The 27,186-nt window shown below is 34.2% G+C and overlaps 1 pseudogene; it reads left to right on the top strand.

Moving 5' to 3' along the window:
• The first annotated feature begins 1,337 nt into the window (after positions 1-1,337).
• LOC119619294 (uncharacterized) overlaps positions 1,338-27,186 on the top strand; it is a 168,409-nt pseudogene continuing 142,560 nt past the window's right edge.

Raw genomic sequence — 27,186 nt, forward strand, 5'->3', positions numbered from 1 at the left:
CTGTGGCACAAGCCGGGGGCACTTGAAGTCAAGATTCCATCTGCCCCAGGCAGCTTTATTGAGCCTTGGGGGACTGACTCATGATAGATCCTAGGCTTCTGTTGTCCCTTGCTTCTTATTTGTAAGTAATAAACTCTCTTCATGTACCTTGCTGCCAAGCTTAACTGGGCAGTACTCGACAAGCTGCCCCAAATTCGACTTTGCATTCAGGGTCAAGGAGTAAACTTTGGATTAGATAATCTTGAATTATTGTGGTTAGTTCACTGGCTAAATAGTAAAAATCTCAAATAATTGTTGAGTATGATTTAGGGTGACATAATCATTGTGAATAGGCATCCAGATATTCTTGATGTGCTGAGGGAATGTGCCAGAAAAATGTATGGAAGTTAGTCTATAAGTGAAGTCATGCTAAGGGCAAGTCATATTAATGGAGAGTTAGTTAGGATGGTACTAATATAAGTCTAAGACTAGATGACTTGAGAGAATATTTCTTGGGTGAATTTATTCAATTTAAGAAAGAGAATGTGGAAAAAAACATTTCAGTTATGAGTTTTTGAGGGAGATGCAAACTCAAACATGTGGGACATAGAGCAAAGGGGAAATAAAAAGATCACAGGTTCAGTGAACAGTTCCAGTTCATGATGATAGCGAAGGAGAGTGAGTGACTTTACCTCATTTTATTATTTTTTATTTTTTTATTTTTTTATTTTTTATTTATTATTATTATACTTTAAGTTCTAGGGTACATGTGCATAACGTGCAGGTTTGTTACATATGTATACTTGTGCCATGTTGAGTTGATGGGTGCTGACGAGTTGATGGGTGCAGCACACCGACTTTACCTCGTTTTAAATGTTACTAACAGGTAAGCTTTATTGGGAAATTACACTAGAGGCATATCTCACTACCAAACAAGAAGGAAGTAGTGGAAAAAAATTGCCTTTTAATGACTGGGGCATTTCTTTTCTTTCTTTCCGTTTCTGTTCTTTCTTCCCTTTCTTCTTATTTTTGTTCCATTTCTGTGCCTCCATGAAGAGAGGTCTTTGTCTTTGCCTCAGTGTTTCCTGTGACTTGGTGGGCAAGTCTGTGTGATTAGGACATTCAACTATGGTCAGCGCTCTCCAATTTCAGCTTTCTCTGTGTCATACAGACAACGGTTAGTAGCCCAGCACCATACTTGCAAGTTTGTTTTATTTGCATTCATTAGGAAAATCTTCCAGAAACTTGTGCAGTGGCCTGGTATGGCTTAGCTCACACCAGTAAGGATGGGCTAGATAGCAGATTTCAAGAGGGAGAACCTGACCCTTGGGATGAAGGATTCTTTAATCTACACGGCTATGGAAACATCCTTTTCTGGTTACAACCAGGGCCCACGAACAAATAGAAAATATGATGTGGCAGATCCATTGTTTCATCCCCATTGTGCCAACCCCATGATTGTAACTGGGTTTGGAAAAGAGCACTTATCTCCTTCCTTGGCAAAATCAGGAGCGGAAGTCCAAGCCTTTGGATTCTTGTATGATTTTGGCAAGGTGGTGGCAGAATTTACCACATCATGTTCACGTCTGGGGAATTACATGCATGCTGGGGAAGAGGAGAGGAAATTCTGGAGTCCAAGTCATGGGATGACAGAGTTAACCCATGGGATGACAGAGTTAAAACTGATTTCCCTGGGTCCTTATTGTTGGCTAGTTTATTTTCCCGTAAGAAATTAGTCTTTGGCAATTTAACCCTTACCTTTCAATAGATAATGATATTAACATTTTAATTACTCACTTGCCCTGTACTTCTGTCAGGGGTTTGAATAGGTTGAACTTGGGAGGGAAAAGGATTATTATTTCTTGACCCCATCAAACATCCTAATGATTTTAATCTATTCTTTTCTAATATTAAAATTTTCAAGAGAAAATTTCTAGCATCTAGTATTCATTTTAATAAATAGGAAAATTAGCAAAAATGTATTGCACATACAATTCAATAACTTAGAAAAGTTAAAACAATGAACTTCAAAAAAAACAGGATGTGAGCTCAAGTAAGATAAAAAATACCAACAGACTCGAAAAAATATATAACAAAAATTCAAACTCAATAGCTGACTTTTTTTTTAAAAAAAGGAGAACTCACAAATGCTTAAAATAATACATGATGAGAGGACATTAATTAGAGAAACTAAAAGCAATCATTAGAAACTACTTGGTTCAAATGTAGGCGAATAAATTTGAAAACAAGGCTGACACACATAAAATGTTTGGGAAAATATAATTTAATTCCTGAATACTTATCATATATTGTTATATTATAATTCTATAAATATTATATATATTTATGTTATATATATCCACAATACACATACATACAGAGGAAGATGAATTTCCACTGAAGAAACAGAAAATATTTTTTTCTTTTTTTTTTTTTTTTGAGATGGCATTTTCCTCTGTCACCCAGGCTGGAGTGCAGTGGCACAATCTTGGCTTACTGCAACCTCTACCTCCTGGGTTCAAGTGATTCTCCTACCTCAGTCTCCTGAGTAGCTGGGACTATAGGCATCCACTGCCATTTTTATATTTTCAGTAGAGACGAGGTTTCACCATTTAGGCCAGGTTGGTCTTCAACACCTGACCTCAAGTGATCCATTCACCTTGGCCTCCCAAAGTGCTAGGATTACAGTCATGAGCCACCACATCTAGCCAAGAGAGAGAAAACATTTTCAAAGCAATAACAATTCCTTCCTAAAAATGTTTTACCCTCATACAGTTTCGCAGAGAATATTATAAAATATTTAAGTAACCAAAAAAGTGCCAGTTAGAAACTAGAAAATAAAAACATTCCCAGTTTCAAACACAAAATTCTTCAAAAATAAAATTGATAAGAATTTAAATACAAATTTTAAAAACGTAAAATACCTTCATATAGTCTTATATTTTTAAACATGAGTTTTGATATAATTTTTTTTTTTTTTTTTTTTGAGATGGAGTATTGCTCTGTCACCCAGGCTGGAATGCAGTGGTATAATCTCAGTTTACTGCAATCTCCACTTCCTGCCTGGGTTCAAGCAATTCTCCTGCCTCAGCCTCCCAAAGAGCTGGGATTACAGGCCCAGGTTACCATGCCCGGATAATTCTTGTGTTTTTAGTAGAGACGGGGTTTCCCCTTGTTGACCAGGCTGGTCTCTAACTCCTGACCTCAGATGACGCGCCCGCCTCGGCCTCCCAAAGTGCTGGGATTACAGGCGTGAGCCCCCGTGCCTGGATTATAATAATTCTTAATAACACTTAAAAATGCCATCAGGATTTTATCTGAAATTTTCCTAGTGTTCACCATTAACTGCTTCATTTCCCACTTCAGGGCCACAGTACACTGGCCTTCACAGCCTCATGCAAGCAGGACCATCTGACTCATTCTTAGCAATAAAATCAGAGAGGAAATTGCTGTGTTATTTCCAGGCTGAGACAGTGAAAAGTCTATGGGTATTTGTTTCTCTCTCCCACTTGTGACAACTTTAAATGACACTTTCTTTTGAGATGATGAGTCTGACCACTGGCACAATTTGAATTGTTGTATTACTTGTTGAATGGAGCAATGTAGGGGAGGTATTTGGATTTGGCAGAATTTGTCTGAGCCAACAAGAGGAAACAAAATAAAATTTGTTTTAATCCACTGAGAAATTATAGTTATTTCCTCCTACAACGTAACCACTTCTTCCTAATAAGGAGGAGACTTGGTATTGGAAGTAGAGTATTTTTGTAAATAGATCATAAAATATATGATGTTGAATCAACAATAAAAAGTATTACAAATGTGACATGCAATAGATAAATGTAACATGGACTATATACCTCATTAAAATACAGAAATGATTAGATAAAAAATAAAATCTGGCCATGTTCCACTTATAAGACAAATAACCAAAAAAATAAGAAAATCTGAAAATATCTGATAAAGGTATTCAAGCAAATAGAGCCAAAAATAGGCCATTATTACAATTCTTGTTTAACAAGGTAATAGCCTTGATAACATAGGATGGAAAAATATAAATAAAAGATTTAAGATTCTCAAAAACCTAAATTACCTAAATAAATCTTTGTCATTTATATTACAGTTTTCATAAAAAACACAAGACTATAGTGACAAATTCATCTCATTAATAGGAGTGATTAGCACTTTTTTTTTTTTTTTTTTTTTTTTTTTTGGAGACAGAGTCTTGCTCTGTTGCCCAGGCTGGAGGGCAGTGGTGCAATCTCGGCTCACTGCAAGCTCCGCCTCCAGGGTACATGCCATTCTCCTGCCTCAGCCTCACGAGTAGGTGGGACTACAGGCACCTGCCTCCATGCCTGGCTAAATTTTTTGTATTTTTAGTAGAGATGTAGACCGTGTTAGCAAGGATGGTCTCAATCTCCTGACCTCGTGATCTGCCCACCTTGGCTTTCCAAAGTGCTGGGATTACAGGCATGAGCAACCGCGCCCGGCCTGATTAGCACATTTTTTAAACATAATTAAGAACTGTTACATTTAAAGACATACCTCAAAGATGGTATGGGTTTGGTTCTAGGCCACTACAATGAAGTGAATATCACACTCCAGATAGCCACATACATTTTTTGGTTTCCCAGTGCACATAAAAGTTATGTTTACACTACATAGTAGTCTAGTAAGTGTGCAATAGCATTATGTATAAAAATATATATGCCTTAATTAAAAATACTTTATTGCTATGCAATACTAACAATCATCTGAACCTTCAGAAAGTTCGAATGTTTTTGCTGGTGGAGGTTCTTGCTTCGATGCTAATAGCTGCTGACTAATCAGGGTGGTGGTTGCTAAAGGTTGGTGTGGTGTATTTGTCCATTCTCACACTGATAAAAATACTGCCTGAGACTGTGTGTTTTACACAGGAAAGAGGTTTAATTGACTCACAGTTCCACATGGGTGGGGAGACCTCAGGAAGCTTAACATTATGGCAGAAGGTAAAAGGGAGGCAGGCACCTTCTTCACAAGGCGGCAGGAGAGAGAACGAAAGCAGGAAGAGCTACCAAACACTTATAAAACCATCAGATCTTGTGAGAAATCACTCACTAACACAGCAACAGCATAGGGGAAACTGTCCCCATGTTCCAGTTACTTTCACCTGGTCTCTCCAGTTGGGGATTAAGGGGATTATCCAGATTATAATTCAAGATGAGATTTGAGTGGGGACACAAAGCCTGACCATATCAGGTGGCTATAGCAACATAAGACAATAAAATGTAACACATTGATTAACTATTCTTTCACAAACCATTTCTCTGTAGCATGTGATGGTGTTTAATAATGTTTGACCCAAAACATAACTTCTTTCAAAACCGGAGGCAATGCTTTCACATCTTGCCACTGCCTTATCAACTCAGTTTATGGAGTATTCTAAAAGGTTTGTTGTAATTTCAACAATGTTCTCAGGGTCTTCACCAGGAGTAGATTCCATCTCATGAAACAACTTCCTTTGCTGATCCATAAGATTGAACTTTTCACTTCTTCAAGTTTTACTGTGAAATAGCAATAATTTAATCAGATTTTCAGGATCTACTTCTAATTCTAGTTATCTTGTTATTTCTATCACATCTGCAGCTACTTCCTCCACTGAATTCTTGAACCCCTAAACATCAGCCATGAGGGTTGAAGTACATACTCCAAATCCCTATTAATTTTGATATGTTAGCCTCTCCCCATAAAGCAAAATGTTTTAATGACATTTAGAATGGTGAATTCTTTCCAGAAGATTTTCAGTGTACATCCATCAGTGAAATTACTATCTATGGCAGCTACAGCTTTACAAAATATATTTCTTAAATAATAAGACTTGAAAGTCAAAATTATTTCTTGATCCATATGCTAAGGAGTAAATATTGTGTTAGCAGGTATTAAAACGTTAATTTTTCTTGTACATCATTATCAGAGTGCTTAGGTGACTGGGGACATTGTGAATGAGTAGTAATATTTTAAACATAATTTTTTGTGAGCAGTAGGTATCACCATTGAGTTTAAACTATTCAGTAAATCGTGCTGTAAACAGATATGTGGTCATCCAAGCTTTGTTGATCTATTTAGAGAGCACAGAAGGAGTAAATTTAGTACGATTCTTAAGGGCCTTAGAATTTTCAAAATGGTAAGTGACCAGTGGTTTAAACTTCAAGTTGCCAGCTGCAATAGCCCCTAATAAAAGACTCAGCTTTTCCTTTGAAACTTTGAAGGCAAGCATTGACATTTCCTTTCTAGCCATGAAAGTCCTACATGGCACCTTCTTCCAATTTAAGACTGTTTTGTTTACATTAAAAATCTGCTTTTTAGTGTAGCCACATTCATCAATGATCTTAGCTAGATCTTCTAGATAACTTGCTGCAGTTTCTATATCAACACTTGCTGTTTCATCTTGCACTTTTTTGTTCTGGAGACAGCTTTTTTCCTTACACACTATGAACCAGCCTCTGCTAGCTTCCAGCTTTTCTTCTGCAAGTTCCTTACCTCTCTTATCCTTCACGGAATTGAAGAGAGTTAGAGCCTTGCTCTGGATTAGGCTTTGGCTTAAGGGAATGTTTTGGCTGGCTTGATCTTCTCTCCAGGCCACTCAAACTTTGTTCATATCAGCAATAAATCTGTTTTACTTTTTTATCATTTGTGTGCTCACTAGAGTAGAACTTTTAATTTCCTTCAAGAACTTCATCTTTGCATTTACAGCTTGGCTAACTATTTGGCACAAGAAGGGCCTAGCTCTCGACCTATTTCAACTCTTGACATGCCTTCCTCACTAAGCTTAATTATTCTAGCTTTTGATATGAAGTGTGAGATGTGCAACTTTCTGTCACTAGAACACTTAGAGGCCATTGTAGTGTTATTAATTGGCTTAAAATCAATATTGTGTGTTTCAAGGAATAGAAAATCTCCAGGAGATGAAAAGATATGCGGCAGTGGCCCATCAGTGGAATAGGCAGAACACACAACATTTAAGTTCACTCTCTTTTATGGGCATGGTTCATGGCAACCCAAAACAATTACAATAGTAATAAAGATCACTGGTCACAGTAATTCAAAGCAGATATAATAATAATAATAAGAAGAATAAGAATACAGTTTGAAGTACTGTGAGAATTATCAAAATGTGACACAGATATATTGTGAACACATGATGTTGGAAAAGTGCTATCAATAAACTTATTGGATACAAGGTTGCCACAAACATTCAATTTCTAAAATATGTATATATTATATATGTATCATATATATCTGGGCAGTATAATAATGGAAAGTGCAATAAAATGAGGTATGCTTGTATATAAAATACCGTTTGTAATAGCAACAATCATCATAAAGTGTCTCAGAATAACTTCAACAATAGCTGTGAAATAATGTTTATGGAGACCATTAAAAACTTTATTGAAAGACGTTAAAAATGAATGTTACATTGAAATATATAACATATTCACGAGAGGAAAATTTAGTGTTCTAAATATGGCAATTGTCTTTATATTAATTCATAAATGTCTCACAATCTCAATAAAAATTTCTTTTTTAATGTAGCAAGTAGATTTTCAACATCGTGTGGAAAAACAAATGACCAAGAGCAGCCAAGGAATTTCTGTGGAAAAATTTAGTAATGATCACCCTAGCAAATATCAAGTTGTAATATAAATCTCTAGCAACTAAGAATCTAACAAAAACAGTTTTGTATCAATTAATTATCCATAATAAAACAATAAAATTTAACCTCATATGTTAAATAACATACTTCAACAAGTTTATAAAAATTATATAGAAGAATGTACGGTGTTGGAAAGGAGGAATTTTATAAACAAGATACAAAATCAAGTACATTTAAAAATTGCTAATTCCAATCATAAAATTGATATGAATTGGAGAGCAATTTAGGAATATTTACCAAACTTGAAGATGCACTCACCATATGGCACAGTAATGCTATCTCAAATTACAGACTACAGAAAATCTTTCTAATACTTTTACCAAGAAATATAAATAGACAGGACTGTTTCTAGCAGCAGTGTTTTTAAATAGCAAAAACAAAACACAACAAAAAATAATGGAAAAACATAAATTTTTATCTGCATAAGATTTAATACATAAATTGTGTTTATTCATATAATAGACTTATATACAGAAGTAAAAATAATTTATTGTTATACATAGTGATACATGTGAATCTCAGAAGTGTAATATTTAACAAAAAAGTTCCATAATGTTATATAAATGAGGATATACCTTATAGACAGTATTTGCATAAATAACACAATATAAATTTTGTATATACAAGCTTTGTAGAAAATAATGTGGTTAATATTGTGGGAGGAAGAGAGGAATGAGATTTCTGAGGGCAACATTGGTGGTTTCAACATTATGTAAAAATTGGATTAAGGATATTTAGGATTCTTAGAATACTTTTTAGTTTTTAAGGATGTCTAATATTTTATAATAAGTTTTTTTAAAAAAAAAACACTCAAAATAAAAATATTTAATAGTAGTTAAATATGACTCAATTTAATAACAGTTTAAAAAGAAAATGTTGATTATATATGAGATAAACATTGTTTTAGAAAAAAATTAAATTATAACATAAATTAAAAGGTCATTAAATAACAATCCTGGATAATCTACATGTATTTTAATGATGAATGCTAAGTGTATTTAGGAAAAAGCTTAGGACTAATAATTGTAAGTTGACACTACTTCTATAAAAATGGGTAAGAGGATGAGCAAAATGTCATATGAATCTTAATTTGTAAATATCATGCATCTTTTGCCTCATATTTTTAAACTGAGAGAGAAAAACTTAGCAAATCACATTCATCAAAAAATGTCTATTTTGTTAAACAATGGCAAGTGAGGCAATTTAAATCATGTAGTGGTGATTCAGGAACATGAAATCAGTGGACACTTGATTCAAGGTTTAGTAAGCCAAGTAACTATCCTTGAACTTAATTTAGCCAAGGTGTTCTGACTTATGTTCTTGTCCTTTGCCTTTTTAATAAGTATCAGAGCTACAATAGCTTGAAATATGAGCATATGTGAACTAGCCTTGTCAAGGTAACTTCTAGACATAATGAGTGCGCTTTGGCAAAGCTTGCCAAGCACAGGTCATTCCTTTATGAGATTCTGTTACAACATCATGATGATACCTTTGAATTCAAACCATCATGCTTAAGTAGTTGCTGTCTAAAAGGAATTTACCTCTATTAAACTGACTTCAGAAAATTCTGGCTTCTTCACAAGATGTTTGAAATGAAATGCTACATGTAGAATGAATGGCACTATGGATATATACTTTAAAATGTAACATGACTAAAAAGTGTCTATGCTATCTTGCCTCAAGCAAATCCATTGGTGTAATTTTTCCAACAGCATGTGCTAACTTTGTGTCTCTGTGTCAAATTTTGATAATGATGACAAAATTTCAAAATTTATTGTTATTATATCTTATAGTGATCAGTGATTTTTAAATTTTTAAATTTTTAATTTTTATGGCTACATAGTAGGTATATATATTTATGGGGTACATGAGATATTTTGATACAGCTATACAATGTGTAATAATCACATCAGAGTAAATGGGGTATTCATCACCTCAAGCATTTATCATTTCTTTCTATTATGAACTTTCCAATTGTACTTTTATTTACTTTAAAATGAACAGTTAAATTACTGCTAACTGTAGTCTTCCTGTTGTGTTATCAAATACAAAACTTATTCATTTGTCTATCTGTATTTTGTACCCATTAACCATCCCCACTCCCCAGCCCTTTCACTACTAGCCTTCCCATCATTTGGTAACCATCAGTCTATTCTATTCTCTATCTTTATGAGTTCAACTGTTTAAATTTTTAGCTCCCACAAATAAGTAAAAACATGAAGAATTTGCCTTGCTGTGCTTGGCTTATTTCACTTAATGTAGTGTCGACCAGTTCCATCCATGTTGTTACAAATGACAGGACCTTATTCATTTTATTTATTTTTATTTTTTATTTCCATAGGTTTTGGGGGAACAGGTGGTATTTGGTTACATAATTTCTTTAATAGTGATCTGTGAGATTTTGGTGCACCCATCACTCGAGCAGTATACACTGAACCCAATCTGTAGTCTTTTATCCCTCAGTGCCTTCCCACCCTTTCCCCCCAATTCTCCAAAGTCCATTGTATCCTTCTTATTCCTTTGTATCCTCATAGTTTAGCTCCCACTTATGAGTGAGAACATATGACATTTGATTTTCCATTTGAGTTAATTCACTTAGAATAATAGTTTCCAATTCTATCCAGGTTGCTGTGAATGTTATTAATTCATTCCTTTTTATGGCTGAATAGTATTCCATTGTGTACATATACCACAGTTTCTTTATCCACTCATTGATTGGTGGGCATTTGGGCTGGTTTCAGATTTTTGCAATCGCAAATTGTGCTGCTATAAACATGCGTATCTGAGTATCTTTTTCATATAATGACTACTTCTCCTCTGGGTAGATATCCAGTAGTGGGATTGCTGGATCAAATGGTAGTTCTACTTTTAGTTCTTTAAGGAAATTCTATACTGTTTTCCATAGTGGTTATTCTTTCTTATGGCTGAGTAGTACTCCATTGTGTATATGTATGACATTTTCTTTATCTGTTTTTCTGTTGAAAGACACTTAGGGTTTTTCAAATCTTGGCTATTTGAAATTTTGGCTATAATGACAGGGTTGGGCAGGAGTTGTGGCTGAGACTGTATGGGCTGCCAAGCCTCAGGATTTACTATTGGATTCCTTGCAGAATAAGTTTTCTGACCACTGGATTAGAATATGAGTTACAAGGAAATCTTGCTATACACACATACACATATGCCCATTTGCAAATATTAAATCTGAATGGACCTTATTATATTTGTGTTAAAAAATTTTTTAAAAGTTCTGAACATATTTTAACATAAATCATAGAAGTAGCTTTTGAAGGACCTGTGAGAATATTATGTTCATAATGATGTAAAATGATGTAAAGAAACATTAATGATATAAAGAAATTAGAACAAGTGTTTTCAAAAAACCAGTCAAGGTATAACAGAAGAAATTTTTTGAGTTCAGCATATGTACTCTGATTAAACATTTCCAACAACATTTTAGGAGATTTAAAACATCATACACACACACACACACACACACACACACACACACACAAACACTGTTAAAAATATCCAGGTGGAAAAAACATGTTGAGTATAAAAAGAGTAACCAGTATGGCACTAGACTTTTCCTCTGCAATAATAAATTAAGACTAAAGTGAAGAGCTTTGAGACATAAAAGCAGTAGTCAATATTTTTATGTCAATTGACTTGTTTTGTAGATGTGCAAATCAACAAAATACATACTCAAATATGCAGATGTTCAGAAAACATAATTTATGAATTCATTTTGAAATAATTATCTAAATAGATAGTAAGTGCAAAATAATGCTGAATGTCTCTTATTCCATTAAGAGACATTAATGGCATAAGAGACATTAATGTCTCCAATGGAGACAGTGGAGACCAATGGAACAGGACAGAGGCCTCAGAAATAAATTATGCCATTAATGTCTGTTACACTTAATGACATAAGAGACATTCACAAACTATTTTTTTTAAAAATAGGATTGTCTTTATTGTGCAGGAAATATGTCCCTTATTATGTTTTATTGTTAAGTGCATAATTGTACCTGTGCATATAATGGTTAGAAATGTATAATAAAGTTATTATCATCATTTTTTCTATGCTGCACATTATGGAAAATTTGTGTTCATGTTTAACTTCTTTATATTTTCTAAATTTACGATAGCCAACATATAGTTCACAATATGTTAAACATATTTGAAATGACTATATCAAACTTACTTTTTATATCAGTTGTATTGGAGATGAACTGTATTTTTTCTATTTACCTTAATGTCATTTTCAATTAAACTCAGGATTGTTTTTACATTTAAAAAATTAGTGTGTGACTAGCTTAGAGCCCCATTCTTTTTAAATAATATGTAATGACTGCATTACAATATGTAATAAATTCTATTTGGTAATGAGGAATGTCTATGCTTAATAGCATCACCACTTTTGTCAAGTTATTTTTCAAAAAAGTTGGGTTATGGATACACAAAGTTTGAGAAACAGGTGTTTATGCATTATTAGCTTTCTTCTGTTTAGCTGTAATGCTTTGCTTCTAAATCTACCACTATCATAAAATAATGTGTTATCTCAATAAATGATAGTCACCCTTGTTTTTAATGCCAGATCATAATAATTGAAATTAATTTCTAGAAAGGTGGGTTAGGAATGCTTCTATGACAGGATGTTTTATGTCTGGTGCTTCATAAAATCATAAAATGCAACAATGGAAAAATATGTATTCATCTATAGTAGTGAAAATGAGATTCATCGATGTCATTTGGAATTTTCATAACTGGGGAAGCAGGGTGGCCTGACCTCCAGGGAAGAGAGCTAGGGAGGTGAAGTGGAAGCCAAGATGATACCTGGAGATGAAAACCATATGCAGCCAGACTGCTGAGCCTGGGCAGTGAAGTTGGCAGGGGCAGGTAAGGGTGCATGTCCTCATAGAACCAAAGAGGCTTTGTGTACATCGGTTAGAAATGAGGCTAATGTAGAACTGGGATAACCAGGTGGGCTGGAAAAAAGTGGCTTCAATTTACAAGGAGAGGCTCTGAGAAAAATCAAAGAAGTCTGGCAACATATTCATGGTCATTAAAGCAGCTGGGTTTCATAAGTCTGGAGTCTGCCAGGATGATGATTCAGTGTTCCCTATGTGTAAAATCAGTTTGTGGGCAAGGAACTGGAATATGTAATTATTTATTAATGGTAGGGACATATACAAGAATATAAAGCATCACCAATAAAAAATATTTTTATTTTTAAACAATTTGTTTATAAGAAAAATGGTAAATGTTACGATTTAGAATTTCCCTATGTGTAAATAAAATAAGGAAACTCAAAATCATAGCATTTGCCATTCAAAACATATAAATATCCAACAGTTATTGTTTACAGTGCAAGCAGAATTAGAAACTTAATTACTTTTAGTTTAAGTGAATATGCAGAAAATTCCTTTGTGAGACAGCTCAAGACTATGAAGTTTTTTAGTAAAAATACTAAATATGACATATACTTAGAAAACTAGGTAAATGATGGGAGTGAAAACAAATGGAAGGAAATCCTGACAGCATATTTAATAATACTATGAATTCAATGCAAAGTGGAAATCCTGAAAGCAATGGACAAAAGGGACTTTTAAGAAGGGGAAACATAGACAAAGTTGAAAGAAACAATGTAGAGTTCAGCTGCTAACACAAAGGAGGAAATAGACTCAGAAACATTTCATACTTCTTGGCATCCTTCTACTGTAAGGTTTTCCATATTTCAGTTGTTGATGTTCCTAATCCATTAGGGGTTTACTTTTTGGCAAGGTAAGAACAAAAAAGACTTCATTGTGCCACTATAAACAAAGTTTAAGTAATTATATCTCAAAAGCTTTCCAAAAAGGATTTCTATTCTCTGGACTCTGAAACTGGGTGTTGGAGAAAGCTTCCTGGTGTGGTATTTCTCAGTTTTCATTTTCACTTTGGCTAAGAGGACTATTTTTGCACTGCCTTTTTCTTATTTTGATAAATCCAAGTTGGTTTCATTTCTTGAGTAGCAGATTACCCTGAAATTAGTACAGGTGGCTAAGAGGTTTTGATTTGTCTCAAGTTAGGCAGACTTAAATATATCTGTAGTTCCATTTGTGTAGCAGATGACTACTGGCTTACCTTTGCTTGCTCATTTTTATTTTTTATTTTTATTATTGTACTTTAAGTTTTGGGATACATATGCAGAACATGCAGGTTTGTTAAATAGGTTTACACGTGCCATGGTGATTTGCTGTACCCATCATCCCATCATCTACATTAGGTATTTCTCCTAATGTTATCCCTCCCCTAGCATCCTCCCTGTGTCCACGTGTTCTCATTGTTCAACCCCCACTTATGAGTGTGAACATGCAGTGTTTGGTTTTCAGTTCCTGTGTTAGTTTGCTGAGAATGATGGTTTCCAGCTTCATCCATGTCCCTGCAAAGGACGTGAACTCATCATTTTTATGGCTGCGTAGTATTACATGTTGGGTATGTGCCACATTTTCCTTATCCAGTCTATCATTGATGGGCATTTGGGTTGGTTCCAAGTCTTTGCTATTGTGAATAGTGCTGCAATAAACATATGTGTGCATGTGCACATACTATGCACATTATACTATGTGCATAGTATAATGATTTATAATCCTTTGGGTATATACCCAGTAATGGGATTGCAGGGTCAAATGGTATTTCTGGTTCTAGATCCTAGAGGAATTTCCACACTGTCTTCCACAATGGTTGAACTAATTTATACTCCTTCCAACAGTGTAAAAGTGTTCCTATTTCTCCACGTCCTCTCCAGCATCTGTTATTTCCTGACTTTTTAACGATTGCCAGTCTAACTCGCATGAGATGGAATCTCATTGTGGTTTTGATTTGCATTTCTCTAATGACCAGTGATGATGAGATTTTTTTCATATTTTTTTGGCCACATAATTTATAGATTCAATGCTATCCCCACCAATCTACCATTGACTTTCTTCACAGAATTAGAAAAAACTACTTTAAATTTAATATGGAACCAAGAAAGAGCTTGTATAGCCAAGACAATCCTAAGCAAAAATAACAAAGCTGGAGGCATCAAGCTACCTGACTTCAGACTATACTGCAAGGTTACAGTAACCAAAACAGCATGGTACTGGTACGAAAACAGATATATAGATCAATGGAACAGAACAGAGGCCACAGAAATAATGCCAATATCTACAACCATCTGATCTTTGACAAACTTGACAGAAACAATTAATGGGGAAAGGATTCCCTATTTAATAAATGGTGTTGGGAAAACCAGATAGCCATAGGCAGAAAACTGAAACTGGACCCCTTCTTTACACCTTATATAAAAATTAACTTAAGATGGATGAAAGATTTAAACATAAGACCTAAAACCATAAAAACTCTAGAAGAAAACCTAGGTAATACCATTCAGGAGATAGGCATGGGCAAAGACTTCATGACTAAAACATCAAAAGCAATGGCAACAGAAGCCAAAATTGACAAATGGGATCTCATTAAACTAAAGAGCTTCTGCACAGCAAAAGAAACTATCATCAGAGTGAACAGGCAACCTACAGAATGGGAGAACATTTTTGTACCTTATCCATTTGACAAAGGGCTAATATCTAGATTCTACAAGGAATTTGAACAAATTTACAAGAAAAAAAAAAGCAAACAATTCCATCAAATGTAGCTGAAGGATATGAACAGATAACTGCTTGTCCATTTTTATGCCTTGCCAGCTAGCTTATCATTCATGTTGTACACTTTATAGATGTAATAAACTTGAAATCATTGAGAGGTTTGTCTAGATTAGAGTTTTGCTTTCAGTAATGTCAGGAAATAGGATTTCAAAAACCAAACTGAATAGAAAAATGTTTTTGTTTTCATATTTAGTAGGTTGTCTTTTGTATCCTAGTTCCATATATTGTTCAATAAATTCACTCTTATTTTATTAAGCCATAACTTTGAAATACCTTTTCTTCTTATCTTTATTCTTTGTTTTATCAAAGTTTACTTCCTCTATCAAACCTTTTTGATGTAATCTGATCCAAATTTGATAATCCTAATCGTTACAGATTGCCTTATCATCTATGTAAATAGGTCACACATGTTTATTTGGGTGAGAGGATTTTAGTATGAACATTTATCTTAGGTGACAAGAAAACTGACAAGGTCATATTTCTAAGACAGTCTTTCAGCAAAGAAACAAGGGTAAGCCATGTAATGTTTATCAAGCATTGGAGAAAGGACTCTTTATTCAATAAATGGTGCCGAGATAGCTGGCTAACTGTTTGCAGAAGATTGAAACTGGACCCCTGTTTATTACCATATACAAAAATTAAACCAAAATGGAATAAATACTTAAATGTGAGACATCAAACTATAAGAACTCTAGAAGAAAATTGAGTAAAAGCATTCTGGGCATTGGCCTTGGAAATAATTTATGACTAATTCCTCAAAAGCATTTGCAACTAAAACAAAAATTTGACAGGTGGTAACTAATTAAACTAAAGAGCTTTTTCACAGCAAAAGAAAATAACAACTGAACAAATAGACACTTTATAGAATGGGATAAAATATTTGCAAACTGTGCATTGGGCAAAGGTCTAATATCCAGAATCTGAATGTAACTTAACAACTCAACAAGCAAAAAACATGTAACTCCATTAAAAAATTGGCAAAAGGTATGAATGGACACTTCTCAAAAGAAGACACACAAGTGGCCAAAAAACATATGAAAAAAAATGGTCAAAATCACTAATCATCAGAGAAATGCAGATCAAAACCACAATTAGACACCATCTTACACCAGTTAGAATGGCTATTATTAGAACGTCCAAAAACAACAGATGCTGACAAGGCTTTGGAGAAAGGGGAACACTTATACAAAGTGTATGGGAGTTGTAATTGGTGGGAGTGTAAGTTAGTCTATATATTGTGGAAAGCAGTTTGGAGATTTCTCAAAGAACTTAAAACAGAATTACCATTTGACCCAGCAATCCTGTTACTAGGTATATACTGAAAAGAAAACAAATTGTTCTACCAAAAGGACACATACACTTGTATGTACATCACAGCACTATTCTCAATAGCAAAGACATAGAATCAACCTGGGTCCCCATCAATGGTGGACTATTTTTTTTAAATGGGGTATATATACACCATGGAATACTATGCAGCCTTAAAAAAGAATAAAATCATGTCCATTGCAGCAACACAGATGCAGCTGGAGTCCATTACCCTAAGGGATTGATGCAGGAATAGAAAACCAAATACTGCATGTTCCCATTTATAATTGTGAGCTAACCAATGGCTACTCATAAACATAAAGATGTTGGCAATAGACACTGGAGACTATTAGAAGGAGGAGGAACAAAAGGGGGCAAGGGTTAAAAAACTAACTATTAGGCTCAATACTGGAGTGACAGAATCAGTAATACCCCAAATCTCAGTATCATGCAATATACTCAGGTAACAAACCTGCACATGTATCCCCTGAATCTAAAATAAAAGCTGAAATTATAAATGTAAAATTTGTTTTACTAATAGAATTTTAGAAACAGAAAGTATACAAAGAATTGGAAACTGAAGCATAAAGATAAGAAGCAAAGGTCATATAGTGAGTGCGTGGCCAAGTTTTAGACCCAGACAATCTAGTGCCAGAGCTTACTTGCTCATGTACTTACTAAATAACACCTGAAATTGGGTTCTGGTAACAATCAAACATGATCCAAGAAAAGTCACTGCCATCTACCTTTTTTCCTTTTAGAGAATATGCTTGGTCTTTGAGGGTTTCTGAGTGGTCAGCCATAACTGGCAGAGTGTACTAACTTTCCTAGTATTTCCTTTTGTGAAAAATAGACTTGTCTTCTAAGATACAGGTTCTCAGATGCTTAATTTGATTTTTCCATCTGTATGGTTTGGTAAAACTGAGATAGCTCCCTTTTTTATCCTAGTTTAGAAAAATAAATTTAGAGACTACACAATAATATTGTACTGTTATTTATTTGTTGGTTAATGTTATTTGTAGGCCTTAACTGATTTTATTTATATAAGTAATAAATATATTTTTGTGTTCTAAGTAAATGGTATATTTTTTGTCTTCTACTAGAACTGGATAATACCACAAATACAATAAATTCCAATCTTTTATATCTACAAATAAGAAAGACCTTAGATTCACAAGGCCTCCGTAATTTGCTTTTGGGCACATTGTTCTCTAGTGACTGAATCAGGAGAAGAATTCAGCAGGGCAGACTCCAGGCTAGTTCTCTTTTTGCCATAACATTTAAAGGCTGGATAAAAATGTTATGCTTCATGTATTAGATGAAATAATTTTGAAATTCATCCCAAGACATAGATAGAATTGATGAGAAATAAAATTATATTAAAAACAATTTAAGTAAAAACTAGTATGTTGCATTAACATGTATCTAGATTTATTATTGTCATCAGAGAAAATCCACCAAGGACACAATCCAGGAGGCTTCAGTCAGCAAGAGACAATGTTTTGATCTGCTATGAGTCTGATCACATGCTCAGAGTACTTAGAGTTTGGGTAAAGCACTCAGACATGTTTATACTACAGATAACATTTGCTTGAACTATCTGTTTTGATTACTTATCCGTTGGCAGGGAAAACTAGTCACACATAATTGTTAGAAACTACTTTAGATTCAGACAAACCTTGATTAGAATCTTGACAATTCCATGTACTACCTGTGTGGCCTTGGCCAAACTACTTTAAACAATAAAGCCTTAGTTTATTTGTCTGTAACATGGAGATTGTGCTGTACATATTGTTGCTTTGAATGAAATAAAGTCCTTACCTGTTTCTGACACATAGTATAAAATCTAATTTAAAAATAGTATTTTATTATCTTTATTGTTATTATTTAGTGCCCAATGAACAAATCGATTGCCAATTTTTCTCAGCACCCTTCTAAAGGATTTAAATCAACAGACAAAATACTTTTTCCTTCCAATTGGGTAGATAATCTTTTGGGGTAGAAAGAAAGTGAAGTTGTACAAGGAATTCTAAATGAACTCAGTTAAAGCTAGATGCTCAAATTATACCTTTGGAAAGTACAGGACTAGAAATGCACAATTTCTCACTTAATGTTTGCTTGAAATAAATGCACATGGGAAAATCTAAAAGATTATAAGAAAAAATTTTACTAAATAAGATTTCTAGAATAAGTAAATGTTAAAGAGAACTTATAAAGATAATCAGATCTGAATGTAGATCACCTAGAGTGTCTTTAGGCAGCAGAGAACTTTAAGGAAGATGTAAGCAAAGAGGTGAGGCATGGAGAAGAATAAAACAGACTCTCCAATTGTGAGGGTGGGCTTAAGATAAAATTTACAACGCTGTGCTAATAAGCTCCACCTGGTTCTTCAGCAGACTTGTAAGTTCTTGTCTAGGAGTTAGAGAATATAAGAGCATGAACGATGGTTCAAAAAACCCTTGCTTTTCATTCTTCAATGACAGGAAATAGTAGATCAACACACAATAATGAGATCTGCAATGTCTTTTAAATTTTTGACAAAGAGCCCACTAATCAGAATAGTGTTACAGTCCAAAAGTTGTATCATTTAAACATAATTTTATTTAAGGAATATATTATAGGCTTGAGTTGGATCTGCCATTTAGTTGTTAACCTTTGTTCTTGTAGTTGATGATTTGGGTAATCAATGTTGGTTTCTTCCACGACTGTATTGCTTACTTTTATATGACAGAAATCATAGTCTTGGTTTTGTCTTCTATCAAAGGTGTGTGAATTTTTAGCTCACAAATTTGTGAGACTGTTTAATTCATAAGAAGCAAAAACAAACTCCTGCTTGAACAGCTCTAATTGTAATCAACTTCACTTGTGAAATAATTTTATGATAATGTATCATTCATATAAAATAAAAATTTTTAAATCTATAATCCATTGGTTCATCAGCCTAAAAATGGGCTAAACTGCAATGAATAGATAAAGTATCCAGAGTGATTTTCAAATTAAAGAATATAAAAGATTGTGAGTTGCCCTAGTTAAGAATTCATATAATTCCCCTGTGAGGAGTGTCTCTAATTGTTTGCCTAGATTGCTCTGGGCAATGGCACTTTTAAATACTATCGTATTCTTGTGTTTATCAGTGCCACTGTATGACATGGTTGTGCACAGCTCAGGCAGATTTGCATCCACTCTTTTTCTTATTCTACCATCTAAATATGCACTGAACATATTTCAAAGGCAATCATCTGGTGAAATCTTAATTAGCACTATAGGCAGAAGTTGTTAGTGATCATATTGCATTGTATACACCAAGCCTACAGGAGTTTTTTTTCCTTCAAACAGAAGGGATGAAAATATGTTGCTCCAATGAAAACTTCACAGAATTACTTGGATTGAATTAAAATGACTTATGCCTGCTATTATGAATATATATATTCATGTATCACATAGAATGGAATAAATTATACATGAAGGCAATATACTACAATAAATGGACTTTTCAGTCAGCCAGGAAAATGTTTAAATTTTTCCTTTAAATGATTCAAAATATGAATGCTGATATAAATCTATAATTATTTCAACTACCAAAAGCATTTTTTTTTCTCATCTGTAAAACAGAGACCAAATGGGATACTATTTTACTGAAACTCCTCCATATGGTAATTATTGTCATTATGTCATTATCATTATCATTATATGTTAGTTATTCCTCCTCCATTTGAAAGCACCTTGTACATAGTTCCAGTTTAATTCTTATCATATTGCTCTATCTCTTCTCTTCTCTCTGGAATTACACAGAATACAAAATAAGTGCATAGGGATATTTGCTAAATGAATGAATAATTTGCTATGAGATAACATAAATATATTCATAAATCAAACAGTGAATAATGTTACCTTACATTGACTGTAGGGATCTAACTAGAAACAAAATATTTTCTACATCAGAACACATTTTAATTTAAATAAAATTTAAAATAGGCATGCTAATGTAAACAAAATGTACATTTAATATTGACATATCGTCTTATAATTAAATATGTTTAGCATTACATGAAAATAATTCATTCTATTTGCTAACTTTAAGCATTTAAAAGTATGATCAAAAATTGCTTTTACAAGAAGGTAGTTGGTCCCGGTGCATATATGCAGACAGCTTGATAAAGTAGAGAGAAAATGGTCATTGAAGTAAGAATGACTTGGGTTCAAATCAAATTTTTTAACCTTGACATATAAGGGAATGAAGATGGAGTACAAAAGAAAGGCATATTAAGAAACAATAAAGGAAGGTTGATGCAAGAACATGAATCACAAATAGGAAACAAAAATGGAAGAAGAAACTTAACAAGGGAGACCAAATACAGGCAAGATTAAGCTAAAGATATAGAGACAGTGAAATATAGTATAAATGGTGAAAATAAGGAAAGATATATTTTCTCATTTACCCGGAACTACTGTAGCCAACTAGCCTCTGTAAAGAGGGTTGCATAATTCAAATCAAAGGGGAAATCAATTATGTCACTTTTGTCCCTTCCTGGAAATTGATGGTGAGATATAAGGAAAAGACAGTTGGTTCTGTTGTGCTAAATAGTGGTTTCTTGAGTAGTTGGTCCTTTGTTTTGGCATTAAGGAGTTTTGAATATGGCAAAACGTGTCTAGAAATTGCATGAGAATCAAAAAGAAAAACTGAAAGGGGAGGAAAGGAGTTTGAAGTAGGGAAGGAGTAGAGCCATATGGCTACATTAAACCCCTCTGTCACATCAGAATACAGGTTATATATGTCTACACTTGTGTGAGTGATGTTTGAGGGGAATCTTAGGGGATGGGAGCTGAGTTCCACACCTAGGATATTAGAGTAGAATATTAGATCAGCAATGTTAGAACTGTGTGATGGTCCATAAATGAGGAAATATAACTAGCAGTGATTATGAAAAATCACTCATTACACTCTTCTTCTATTCCTGATTCTCCCCAGAAGTTTTGGAGAGATTTCCTGGATCCAGGGATTCCACCACAGCTGGAATAGATTTTCAGTCAATTATATTTACAAAAAATATAAAGAGATAAGATATCTGGGTTGACATCTGGCTTAAAAGGATTGGAGCTAGACACACATTGTAATATACCCAAATGATGGGAATCAGTTGTTTCTAAAGATGAATCAGTTATTCAAACGAAGGAACAAACAAATAGTAAGTAAATGAAAATTGATTTCTTCAAAAAGAGTGCTGCCTTTGTTTTCAGCCATTTGGGTGGCAGTTAGGTGTAACATATTTAACCCTCCAATTGTTTAAATCAATTCATCTTTTCTAATCAATTTTTGCCCCAAAGACCCAGCTTTAGTTACTGCAAGAAAACAGGACGACCCAGGCCTACTCTACACAAAGTATCACCAGAAATTGCCTTGACTCCAGCAAATAGATGTCACTTGCATCTCTCACGGAGTGGTCTGTTAAGGAACTGGGATTTTAGAGGCAAGTTAACCTTCTGTATAATGTCCTAAAGAACTGTGTGAACAGACAGTGTCTTCCAGTGTACTTGATTTTGAAATGTCATGACCTTGTTATGCCTGTTTATAATATTTGTGAAAGCAATCTAACCTAAGCATGTTTTATTTCATTTTCACTCTCAGAACAAATTGGACTTAGTGGCAGGAAACTGCTATACATCAGAATGTATATCGCTAGGGATTCAACTTGAATGGTAACATTATCATTTTTCTCTGTAACCTTAACCTTTAAACCACTTTGCACTAACTGTCATTTTCAAATGAGCTGAATTAGATAAAATGGTAGTTAACATATTTCCATTTTTAATAAGAATTTTATTGGAATATATAATATATAATGAAAATACACAACTTATAATTAGCACAAAGTGAGCACACTACATCTCTATCTACATGTGTAGCTATGTATCTCCAGGATATATCCAATATATAAAACCAGATATTTCTGGTATATTAAGACAGATATTGGTGAGATTTTTTTAAATTCATCAACTGAGAAAGACCAAAGCAACTATATATGTACTATTGCCAAATATAAACAAGAACTTTTATATTCTGCTACAAAGACAAACATTCCAGAGAACAGTTTAGCAATATATACCGTAACTCTTCAAATGTATATGCATTTGACTCAACATTTCTTTCAAAGAATTTATCCTAAGAAAATATACGAATGTTTCCACAAAGAGTTTATATTAGTAGTACTTTGTTAACCATAGTGAAATTTGGGGAAAGTAATCCTAGGCAGTTGGTCCAAAGCAGGAGACATTTTACATAAAATATGGTGCATTTAATCCATGGTTATTAAAATTTTATGAAAGCAAAATATTCATTGTTATAAGGAAATAATTCTAATATATATTTAGGGGAATAAAGAATAGGTGCTATATAAAAACCTTATTTAGAAGTCTAACTATTATACACACATATATTTATGCAACAGGATAATAGTATCAGGGACTTATGACACAATATATGTTACATATAAGTAAGATGACAGACCAAAGTGAAAAGTAATGTTTGAGAATGGTTTTATGACATGAAAGCCTTTCACATGGGGATTACTAGCCAAGATAGTGGGTAGGAATAGGTTCAGAGCATAAGAAGCAAGTTTGTAAAGAGGGTTTTCTTTTGCTTTGCTTTGTTTTTGGAGAGTGTGGTTCCTATACTGTGACTCCCAGCCTCCCCCCATTTGCTTTCTCTCAAGTCCATTTACAGAAGCTCAAAAAAGGCCCATTGGGTCGCTTGAGATATATCCCCTATACTATGTAAATGGACACTTTGAGCTGTTCTTTGGAACATGCCAGAAGGATAATAAGGCAAAAGGACGTGGCTATTGCCCCAAAGTATCTGGGCAGAAAGAGGGTAGTAATATTTGGGAACTAAAACTTTCCTAACCGAGGCATAAGAGTGTTTGGGGACCACAGGAAGGAGAACATAGAGCTACTGTAACGACTACCCATGAAAACTACCTAGAAGGTTCTACAGGGGCATGGACTGCAGGAAAAATCAGGCCTGCAGGAAGAACAGTTACTTGGAAAAAAGCTGCATCACTGCTATGGTGGAGGTGTGGCAGGAGTGGGCAGGTGAGGGGACCTCTGAAGTGCCTAGGAATGTACCATAAGGGACAGAGACAGAAATCAGATACACCTACTGCTGTAGAAGACTGTACCCTTCTCTACTGTGTCTCCTTGAGCTTGAAACTAATGAGATCATAAACCAGATTACTAAGCAGTAAGCAGAAGGACAGGTTCTGAGCAGAGAAAGAGAGAAGAGGGACCACCCTTCCCACAGTGGCCCTGACTATGGCGAGAGGAGAGAATCCAAATGTTCAACAAAGTTCACAGTTTTGAGTATTGGTATTTGATTATTTGATATTAAATGTTTTTATTTGATTTTCGAAAAGGGTTCATTTCGTTGCACACTTTCTACTGGTACATTAATTTTCTAAAAATTTTCATTTGTGCTTATTAAGGACATCAAGACTTTGACTTTCTGTATCATTCAGAAGACAGTCATAAAAACAGAAACCATATTGACTGTTTCAAACAAAGAATTTCATACATGGGATAGGGCATTAATGTTTTGAAAACTCTGAAGGAAGAAAAAGGAGAGGAGAATGATGTAGGAGTATAGGAAGGATTATATAGATTTTTACACTGAGATCAGAAAGCTGCACATGCCCCTGAGTTGGAACCATAAGCTGACACCTGCTGCTGTGCTGTTGGATATGCTGCTGCAGCAATTCAGTCTCCAAACCAGCACTGATGCTGCTGGGCTGGACCTCCAAAGAGGGGCCTCTGTTTGGCCTACTACTGCCGCAGCTGCTAAAGATCATGACTGTCTCCCCATCAATGTCACCAGAGCCAAGGTCAGCAACTACTTCTTTTAGAGCTAGATGCAGAACATAATTTTTTCCTTCATCCTGCCTTTTAATATCTATTTCCTATCGTCCAATGGCAAAGCTTACGAAAAGCCAGCTAGGTAGGAAGTCTGGAGAAAGTACTTTAAAGGGTCCATCTTTGGGGACACAAAGCAGAATATGTGAGGTGAGGACCAATGTAGGGCCAAAATAAAAGTGGTATGTAATTTGCACAATGCATATAAATTATAATATTTTTCCAAATTCATTTATCTTTTTATTTTACAATGTCTTGTGAACATATCAAAGTTCTGAATGTTATTAAAATTTATATCCTTTTCTTCTGTTTTCTGCCATTAATATTTTGGTTAACATGCCTTCTCTCTATGTATAATTACATATGTAAATAATATACAGATTAATATATATAAATTTCCCCTAACGCAACATATATATTTATATATTTGCATTTACATTTTAATCCCTCTGAGTATTTATTTGTATTTTGAGAGAGATATCTAGTTCATTTCTTTCTTCCTTCTTTCCCTCCTTCTCCTCCCTCCCTCCCGTCCCCTCCCCTCCATCCCTCCCTCCCTCCTTCCTTCATTCCTTCCTTCCTCCCATCCTTCCCTCCTACCATGCTTCCTTCCTTCCCTCCCTTTTTCCTTCCTTCCCTCCCTTTTTCCTTCTGTCTTTTCTTCCTTTCAGCAATTTATTATTATTATTTTTGGAGTGGTAAACTAATTGTTTTAGCACTGTTTATTTAACAATTTATTATTTCGTCAACAATTGTAAACGCCACCAGGGAGAGGTCTCTAAACTTACTGGTTCTTATTTCTCTTTCCCAAGTCAGTCTTTTACCACACTAATCAAACTTTAGCTGATACTTCAGGACCATTATCGATGACATCTATGTAGTTTACAATATCTAAATTTCAATTCTCAGCTTTTATCCTGTCTGTTGTATCACCCATCCCACCATTTGGTCCACTTGACAAGCTTCTTCCTTTCTCTTACCTCACCAAGTGCTCATTCTCAGCCTCCTTTACTAGTTTCTTCTTCTAAGTTACTGATTTTTAATGTTCTAATTTTCTAGGGCTCAGTCCTCAGACTTCTTCTCTTCTGTTGCTACATTTACTCTCTAGATATTTTTATTCAGTCTTTTTGGTTTAAATACATTTATATGGAGATTTATATCTCCATTCCAGATCTTGACCCCATATTTCATATATATACAGTGTATACCTACATGACATGACCATTTGCATATCCAAGGAGCATCTCAAACTCAACAAAATCAAAACCAATACCTGCATTTGGTCCCTAACCTCTTTCCCCTGTAATCTGTATCTCAAAAAATAGATATTCCATCCTTCACATTGCTCAGGATGAATATGTTAGATTCATATTGGTTCTTCTAGTTCTCAGAAACCCCACATCCAATCAATGACCACAGACCATCAGCTTTTCTCTCAAAATGTGTTAAAAGTTCACTAATTTCACTGCTACCATCCTAGTCAAAGCTACCACTATCTTTTATCTGGATCATGTCAACAGTGAAATTGAATCAATTTCCCTGATTTCACTATTTCCCTCCTCCATTCAATTTTAAGGACAAAGTCAAAACTTTTCTTTAACATACAGGTCAGATCATGTACTGCTTCTGTTCATAACCATCTAAAAATATCTTATCTCATTCCTAGGAAAATCTCTATATCCCTTATGACAGTCATCAAGAATATCAACCACATCGTTTCCTTGCTCAGACAACCTAAAGCTCTGTCTCCTTCTTCCTCTTATTACTCAAACTGGTTCACTTGTGTGTGTTCAAATCAGCCTAGCATACAGATGCTTCAGGACCCTTCCTTTCTTAGTGTCTGGAATGATCTTTCCCCACATATCTCTAATGTTCATTCCCTCATCTTTCACAGTTTTTCTCGGATCTCACCTTTTTAGTATGGTCTTTTTGACCAACCCATTCAAAATTGCTACATCAGAGCTGGCACTTCATATTCCCCTTGCTTAGCTGATTTTCATTCATAGCATTTATAAACATTTGAAACATACAATGTTTTACTTATTTGTTTATTGCCTGTCTCTTTGACTAGAATGTGAGCTTAATGAGGGCATTTTTTTTTTTTTTTTTTTTTTAGTGTATTTTGTTCACTGCTTTATCTTCATTGTCCAGAGTGGTGCCTGGCTCTTAGAAGATTCTTCATAAATATCTGTTTAATTAATGATTTATAAGCTAAGTATGTAATCCTTAGCTGTATTTCTAGACTAATTTTATGCAGTGATTTGCTTTTCCAACTTTCTACCAGTAGTATCATTTATAAATAATAATAGCTGTGTAGTGGACTTTAATATTTGAAATTCCAAATATCCTTTTTAAATAAACATTTTTAAAAACTTTAGACATGTTTCAGATTTACAGAATAATTTTGAAAATTACCTAAAGGTTGCTAAATACTCTACTTTCAGTTTTCCTACTATTAACATTTTATATTAATATGATGCCTTTTTTGCAATTAATGAACCAATATTGATACATTATCATTAACAAAGTTCCCTACTTTATACAGATATCTTCAGTCTACCTAAAATCTATTTTTTTTTTTTTTTTTTTTACTGTTCTAGTAATCCTTACAGGATACCA

Source organism: Chlorocebus sabaeus, chromosome 23, assembly GCF_047675955.1.
Source record: "Chlorocebus sabaeus isolate Y175 chromosome 23, mChlSab1.0.hap1, whole genome shotgun sequence".
In the NCBI taxonomy this organism is placed as follows: Eukaryota; Metazoa; Chordata; class Mammalia; order Primates; family Cercopithecidae; genus Chlorocebus; species Chlorocebus sabaeus.